The following is a 9,089-nucleotide window of genomic DNA, read 5'->3' on the forward strand; positions in this document are numbered from 1 at the left end:
GTGGAGAAGAGCTTGTGATAAATCTGTATGTGAAATCGTAGAAAGATCCAGCACGTGGGGGTTTTTATACACTTGAAAACGCGCGTTTTCACAAAACATAGAACAATTTAGCCACGGAAACGAGGATTTCTTATTAACACAATGAACTCCGTCGAGAGAGTCAGGCACATTCCTGCATTAAAGTCGATCAACTTAAAAAAATAATATTCCAGAATGAATAAGGAGCGGATTAAGAAATATTTTATTTTATCAGAATTATTTTTTTTCTGAAAATTTGATCATTTTACATAAATCTGAGTACCAACTAACCCATCAATTTCAGAAAAAATAAAAATAATTCAGAATAAATAAAATAAATAATAAATCTGACTACCAACTAACCTATCAAAATTACGAAATTGATTATTTTACATAAATCCAAGTACCAACTAACCCATCAAAATTACAAAATTTATCGGTTTGCATGATTCAGAGTACCAACTAACCCATCAAAATTACAAAATTGATTATTTTACATAAATCCAAGTACCAACTAACCCATCAATTTCAGAATAAACATAATAATTCAGAAATAAATAATAAATCTGAGTACCAACTCACCCATCAAAATTGCATAAATCTGAGTACCAACTCACCCATCAAAATTGCATAAATCTAAGTACCAACTAACCCATCAAAGATCTCAGTCATCTTCAAAATTACTACTTTGGACGAAGTTACTCTCTGACATAATTTTTCTTAATTGTCTTATACGAGCACTAATTGTTTTCTTTTCCTCGTACTCGCGGGATAACAGCGATCTAATTTTTTCAACTGCGGCAGAGAGAGGAACGAACTCCTTCACATGATCATCTTCTACGGTAGCTAGCGACTGAAACATAGCTGCCTGAATCCGTTTCATGAGCTTATATTCAGATGATAATGTGTGTATTCCTTGGTTTTTACGTTCTTGTAAAATCTCAAAATCAGAAACTATTTTTTCAGGATTTAGTTCATCAGTTATATTAATTCTGTTTTCTTCTAGTTTTTTGATAGCAACAATTACATCATTGATATTTTCATGGTTCATTATATAATATATAAATCTTTAAAATAAAAAATAGAACCCCTAGCGAGTTCGTCGGGACAGATTATGAAATGAATGAAATGAATACAGCCAAGAACTCGTAGCTTGCCACCGCATTCTACCAAGTTCACCAGGCACACGAAATATTACCCTCTATGAGATCCCCTAACCCGTCAAACAACGGTCTAGAGGCCCAAGAGGGGTAAAGATAGTCCTCATTAAACTCGCAGATTGCCACCGCATTCTACTGAGTTTAGAGGACACACAGAACATATAAAGACAGCACAGCCAAGAACTCGTAGCTTGCCACCGCATTCTACCAAGTTCACCAGGCACAAGAAATCCCATAACTCCTAGTTTGCTACCGCAACCTAGCAAGTTCAAGGATATATATAAAGAGTACAATCTCATAACTCCTAGTCTGCCACCACAGACTAGCAAGTTTAGAGGCGGCCCCATAACTCCTAGTCTGCCACCACAGACTAGCAAGTTTAGGGGCAAAACACAGCGTATGAGGCCAGTATATATAGTGGAGAAACCTGGAAAAACCCATAATTGGGGGAAAACCCAAGAAAAATCACCCATCATCACTACAACAGATCTACTATTACACAATGAAAACAGTTAAGGGGAAGTAACCCAGTTACATGAATATGCTCAACGGAGTTATCCCCCTTCAGGTAAGTAGTATTTTTTGACCAAAAAAATAAATAAATATAATTCAATGTGGTGATGATAATTATTGATACTGAAAGGTAATTTTCTGTTTATATTTTTTCGAGAAAGCGGTTTTACATATATTTTCTGCTACTTTTTGTACTGAATGTGAGTGAATATCAAAATATTTCGCAGCCGCGTTCATAGACTGAAATATAATTTCTTTGCCAGTTTCTGTGTTTGTAGCCTTGATCACCCTTCTAGAAACTGTTTTACATCTTCCATTATTACCACGTGTATTATTCTCGCTGTGTGAGATAGCTTGTAAATTGGATAAGGAGTTGTTCTGAGGATCTCCATCAATATGATCGATGACAAGACCGTCTTTGATCAACCCCTTGTGACATTCGTACGTAAATCGATGACACAGATACCTTTTCCCCCAACAGTGAATCTAAGATAGCCAGTATTAGAAACAACGCCAACTGGTCTCTTCAACTTGCAGTGTCTGATGATACCATTAATATTTGATTCATAGTTTGTTATTGTAGGATGTGGGACAAATTTATTTTGCTCCATTATAATAATATTATTTGTTTAAATCATTGTTTGTCTGAAATCTTGATATATAATCCTCCACGGATTTTATAGCATTTTCACCGCTATTATTTTTTTTTTGTCATAATATCTTTAAAGTTCTCTGAACCGTTTTCTGCCGCACTTTCCGCATAATTCTGTTTTTCCTCGCACTCCAATACCACACCGCAGACATGGTAGTGGTCCCAGACTTCCTCGTCGTATGTTTTGTGAGTGCATCCAGCAAAATTCCTTTCTGCAGGATTTGTTGCATCGATTTACTGAGCCGATCATCAACCATTTGCATGGAGACATTGTATATATATATAATTTTCTTTATTTAAATATTTGTTTTAATTATATGAACGAGTTTGAGAGATTATCCCAAACTAGGCCTGTTAAATATAAATTCAACCTCGACAGATTATCTTCTGACTTGCCAGTGCGAGATTTGGTTGATCCGAAAAATAAAAGTCTGATCTCGAAAATTCACGACGCCAAGAAGGAATTTTACACGGATGGTGCATCTCATACATGGTCAACGTTCAAGATTATACGCAACGCTGACAAAGTCAGTGTCGACTCTGTCACGGATGCCACAATGAACGACAAGCGAGCGGCAACTATCATTAACTACATCGCTGAATACGAGGGTAATCAAAAATATTTCTTCAGAGTAAAATTTATTGTACTAACAGAAACAGGTAGTTGGATTATCCGTGACAAATATGATCCTGTCCTTGGTAATAATAAAACTGTCATATTAAGTAAAAATTCCAAACCGGGTCTACTGACGGGTATTGACAAACCGCATTATGAGCGAGCGTATCCTGTAACAGCGGTTATTTATGGAATCTATGAGATAAATAAAAAACCCAGCGTTGATAAACTAGGGCCGATGAAATTTTCAAGGTCAAATTGTGTAGCCGAACGAGTAATAGAACACTTTACAAACGCGATGCGTGGGAATGGATTAACTGATTTAAGACGTAAAAAAGTAAACTCGTGGGCTGATTCAGTTAAGGATACTGGTGCTACAATAAAAGATGTTGCTGAACTAGGAAAACTATTAAAATTTCCAATAACCGTAGCGACAATAACGGGAGAAATTCTGTATGAATCCAAATATAAATCGAAAGGAGCTCCAATAAATATTATCGATCATAACGCGCACGCATGGACTAACAATATTTCCACGTGATCGAACTGTTAGATTTTACCCCCCAGATACTTCTGGGGCAGATATGTTTGATTTTATTAACGAAATAAGTAAAAACGATCCTGTATCGGTATGGTTATTTAAAAGTAATGAGGAAGGTGAATTTGATCAGTTTGTCAGACCAAATGGTGAAATATATCGCACAGAATCCCTCCATGACGAGATGAAAAATCTTGCGGAGATGTTTTTCAAGTACAAGCACTCCACGGAAAATACTGACAAATTACTAACTAATTGTTTTACCGTTCCATCTGTTGCGGCTCATTTTGCTAGAGGAAAAAATTCATGGAAACCAACACGATTTGATTTACTCGAGGACGTACGCGCAAGTTGCGTCGAATACGGACATGGCGGATTATGGAATACCAAATATAATTACAATGATGTTATTTCGGTTGATATGGTTGCATGTTATCCAGGAAGTTTTCTGGGATGCGGAGATTGTTCTGTGTACTTTGAAAGATTTGGTCACCCTACAAACGAGATGACGCGAGTGGCAATTAATGGACCATTACCTGAATTTGATCTGACTGGATTCGCCTGTATTGAATCATTCGAGTTTAACGAAAATCTTCACAAGATTTGTTATGTTTGGTTTGGTAGACATTTTTGTGAAAAACGTTGGGCACTACAGTTTTATTACGATATATGCTAGATTGTACGATATTAACATCATTGGTGGTCAGTGAGGCAATTATATCATATCATGCACAGACCAAAGTTTGGTTGCCCATGTCAGATTCTGAAGTTATTAGCGAGTTTAAGGATGATATTCCCAATAAACTCAAAACCGCAAAAGATCTCGGTAGAAAAATTATAGGTAAATTTACTCAAGGTGGTGCATATGATTATAAAAGACATCACGCACGATTAATTCTAGATGATGCCGAGTACGATTTTATAATCGCTGATACAACAGCGAAAAATATATTTGTAAATCGAGAAAGTGTTTATTTATCCGACGGAACAAAATTGGGTACGATCGTTAGTTACGTAAATGACGTCTCCCCACAGTATACTCATCTAAGATCTTCCATGTTGGCTTATGTTTCCATAAATTTATTATCGGTGATTAATAGATTTCCCAAGACCGCAGTCAGAGCCGCAACAGACTCATTTTATATTTCAAGTAAATATTTAGAATCTGTTATGAAATTTACAGATGATGATGAACGATGGGGTTCGTGGAGAATAAAAAAGGAACTATTACACAATTACACATAATCAGCAGATGTTCCAATGAGAGATTTTTATCGTAAGGGTAATAAAATATCAGAAATGTCGAAAGCGCCATCGTTGAGTGATCCAATAACTAGATATAAGACAGTATATCTCAACGGACCTGGTGGATGCGGCAAAACGATTCGAGCGATTAATGTTTTTAGAAATTCAGATATTATCGTGCTGACACCCACACATAGACTCGCACGTGAGATGAAACAGCGGCAAGTACAATCGTGTACGTATCATAGTTTCTTTCGGTGGCGTGGGGATATATGGACTCCTGAACGGATGGGAGAAAAATATATACCTAAAATAATTATTTGGGACGAGATATGTACGATGTCGTTGGATACATTAAAAACGTTTCTTGATTGGTTGTTGACGAAAAATACCGCCATAATAATGTGTGGCGATCATGGTCAACCGCCGCCTTTTGTTGGACCATCTCCACATGATTGGTTAAAAAATTTCGTTGATTATTATGAAGAAATAGATGATGATCATAGAGCTCTCGATGCAAATTTAAAGGAGTTTAAAAAATTAATCAGATTACAATCAAACAAAATTCAGTGTGAAATAATACGTGGAGTGATCTCAGAGACCTCAATGAGTGATTTTTTAAATTTATGGAGACCCACCGATTTGATCGTAGCAAGTAGAAAAATAATCAGAGACAATTTACAACAACAGTTATTTCAACTACATAAAGAAAAATATTCAGAATTACCCGTACCGTTGTGTTATAGACCATCAGATACACGAAAACAGAATATTAATGTTGATATTCCAGGACAGACAGAGTCAAGGAAACAGAATCTCGTATTAAATGATATTGTCGCCGTTGATATCAGTGTGGTCGAAGATGCATTACACGCTGACAAATCTCCATGGGTGTTGGGATACGCCATGACAATCCACTCGTCTCAGGGATTAACTATTTCTAATACACGAGTCTGGATTGTAGACGATCACATCGAGTGGTCAAATTTAGTTTATTTAGCGGTATCGAGGGTCAGAAAAATATCTCAATTACGTAGAATCATAATTCCTGAAATCGTTGATAAATTTAACATCATCGATGATGATATAATAAGAAAAAAATTAATCGGATACAAACAATCTGACAAAAAAAATAAACGTGACTTTGATCTTGATGTTGAATTTATTATTGAGTTAAAACAGCAGCAGAATAATCATTGCGCCAGTTGCAATTGTATAATGTCATGGCGGTATTCGAGTAATGATTCAAGACAATTTACCGTAGACAGAAAAGATAATAGTCGCGGTCATATACAAGAAAATACCATGTTGACCTGTCTTGAGTGTAATCGACGTCGGGGTGCAGGCACTAGCGCTAGTGCTAGTTAAGTGATCGAAATCAGCGAAGTGATTTTGGCGGTAATTGTGTATCCGTGGGGATTACTTGTAATTGTTCACGTACAAATCCGCGTTGAGGAGCAGCCGAATCTAATCTGTAGATTGCAGGTCTACCTGAGGATCTTGTCACGGTAGATATTTTGTGTGTGGTAACACTCCAAATAGGATCAGTCGCTCTCGCGTTACCACCTTCAAGTTCGCCGGGCTCATATAAATATCTAACTGTAACATCACCCAATATTTTTTGCTTTTCAATACCTTTTCGTTGTGTTGGTATATTTTTTTTTGTGACCGCGCTAATGGGTTTCATGTTGGTTGTTCGTGTGATCTCGCTATTTAGCGCAGCTATCACGTTTGGTAATCTTGCAACCCATTCACGAGATCTTTTATCCTGAATCAACTCCCTCGCGTATTGATATCCAAATAACCGCTCAGCGAGTGTTCGATTAAATCGCTCAACAATTGCCTGATCACGATGAATTGCAGTATGTCCTCGTCGTATTTTGGTATTATGTTGTTTCATCAATGATGATACTGGACCAAGAAATTCCTTGCCAGGATCAACCTGCAATAATTGTGGCCATCGCAGACCACCTCGTTGATAAATTCGTTTAAATGCGTCAGCTACTTCAGCAGCTGTTTTAGTCGCTAACGGTTCTGCTTCTTTGTATCTACTTGCAACGTCAATGACAGTTAACGCGTACTTGTACGTTTTTCCACGCACAGTATCATGCGGTAAAAACAGAATATCAGCTTGATGAACTTCATTGGGAACGCTGACATCGAAATACGCGTACTTAATTTGTTCAGGACGTGGTAGATAAATTTGCCATATTGCCTGCCTGGACAACCACGCGCTAGCAGTAGAATGATTAACCGCTGCTGCATCAGCAAGTTTACTAATTGCTGCTTTACCCTTCCAGTATCCAATTGGTGAATAATAAATCGATTCCATTATATATTACCAGCCCCTAGCGCTAATTTACTTTTCATCGCAGATCTTACTAACCAATTAGCTAATGATTCTCTGATATTTTTATTTTTTATAGAATTTAGTGCATGAATTAATTTCACATCTGCAATATGCCTATCTTGTAGATTTTTACTCTTATAAGCTACATCATGAACATGACAAGCTCGATCAATAGCATTTATTGGTTCCTCGCCTGGTTTTGGTTGATCTTGATTATCGAGCCTGATATCGAGTCGAGTACCAGGACCGCAATAATTATATCCTGGTAGATGTTTTTCTCCGCTGTATTTAGCCCATGGAGCACCTGGAAACTTTGACATCAAATTAGCAATATCACCACCGCGCCTATTAGATAAAAACGAAAATTTCTTCCTACCGCATACAGAACATTTTCCACCATACGCTATTTTTTTATTTTTTGTTATAACCGTAGCTAAATCAGTGGTTGGAGTTTAACTCTACAGCGTAAACAATATAGATTCATGTTATAACATATATGGATATAATTGATTTCTCAGCAACTCGGCAGCGAGAGCCAGTTAAGCACCATCCTGCACTACCAAATTCCATCAGAATGATTATCATGGGACCATCTGGATCGGGTAAGACGCAATTATTACTTAATATGATAATGAGATGGTTGAAATGGGATAAGTTGCATTTGGTAGCACCATCCGCTGACGATCAACGATGTTATGAAGTACTTAAAGATTTTAACGAAAACGCGTGATTACTGGACGAAAATAATGATGTTATAGAGTTTATAACAGATATTGATGAAGCACCGTCCGTAGATGTTTTAGACGGATTTATTAATAATTTAGTTGTATACGACGATGTGATGCTAGATAAACAGTCAAATCCAGCCAGAATATTTTCTCGCGGCAGAAATAAAAATACAGATGTGATCTACGTTACTCAACGATACACACAAATACCAAAAGTGATCAGAGATAACTGTAATATTTTAGTTGTGTTTAATGGCGTAGACACACACACGTTGCGAAATATTCATCAAACTTGGTGCAGCGGAGATATGGATATAATTAAATTCAGAAACTTCTTTTCACGAGCGCAAACTACTCCGCACAGGTTTATAACAATAAATTTGCACGATCCTAGAACAAGATATCGTATTGGACTTGATAAAATATTTGGATGATAAAACTAAACTGATATCATTAACATAATGAACAATTGTACGTGGCTGCGTCAAGGAACCACTAACAAATGCAACAAAAAATGTCGTGGAGAATATTGCAAGAAACATAATTATCTTATAAAGAAAAATCTTCATGCTGGTCCACGAAAATGTGTTGGTTGTAACAACGGCGTTAGAGGATTATATCAAATTTGCAAAAATTGCGGTGGAGATCGATACAGAAGTTTTTGATGATATATTACAAAAAAAGAAAGAACATAAATCCAAAAATAGAAAAACCACCATCAGAACTTGAATATTACTTGAAACATAAAACAGATGAAGATTCCCAATGAAAAGAAAAATATTCATCAAACTTAAAATTTCTTTACAACATGGATAGCAGCAGAGAGGGGCGTCTACGGTTCTGTTTGGGACAAACAATAATCATAGACGTGGTATTGACCTCTATGAAGGGTCACTATTTTTTTTTGGTCCAAACACAAGGGTGACCACTCCCTTAAGTGGTCTGTTCACCCTCTCTGCTGCTCTTCTTGAGTGTTTGTTTGTTTTTTTTTTCTGCACAGCTTGTGCGTATGTTGGTGTTGCATGTGTGTCACTTGTGCCTGGTTGATTCATTTTTTGTGGACATTTCCACATATTGTGTCCTAACCCCTTCCTCCACATAGTCCGTGATTTGTCTCTAGTCAGCTATATATAGCTGGTAGCAAAGAGCACTCTTATTTCTCTAACTGGGTTAGAATAAGATCAATGCATGCCCTGAAGGGCTTTTAATCTTCAAGAAGTTATAACCAGTTATTTATGGAACTATAAATAAATAATGAATACCCAGCTG

Source organism: Sinohyriopsis cumingii, chromosome 5 (assembly GCF_028554795.1).
Source record: "Sinohyriopsis cumingii isolate HCF-2022 chromosome 5, ASM2855479v2, whole genome shotgun sequence".
Classification (NCBI taxonomy): Eukaryota; Metazoa; Mollusca; class Bivalvia; order Unionida; family Unionidae; genus Sinohyriopsis; species Sinohyriopsis cumingii.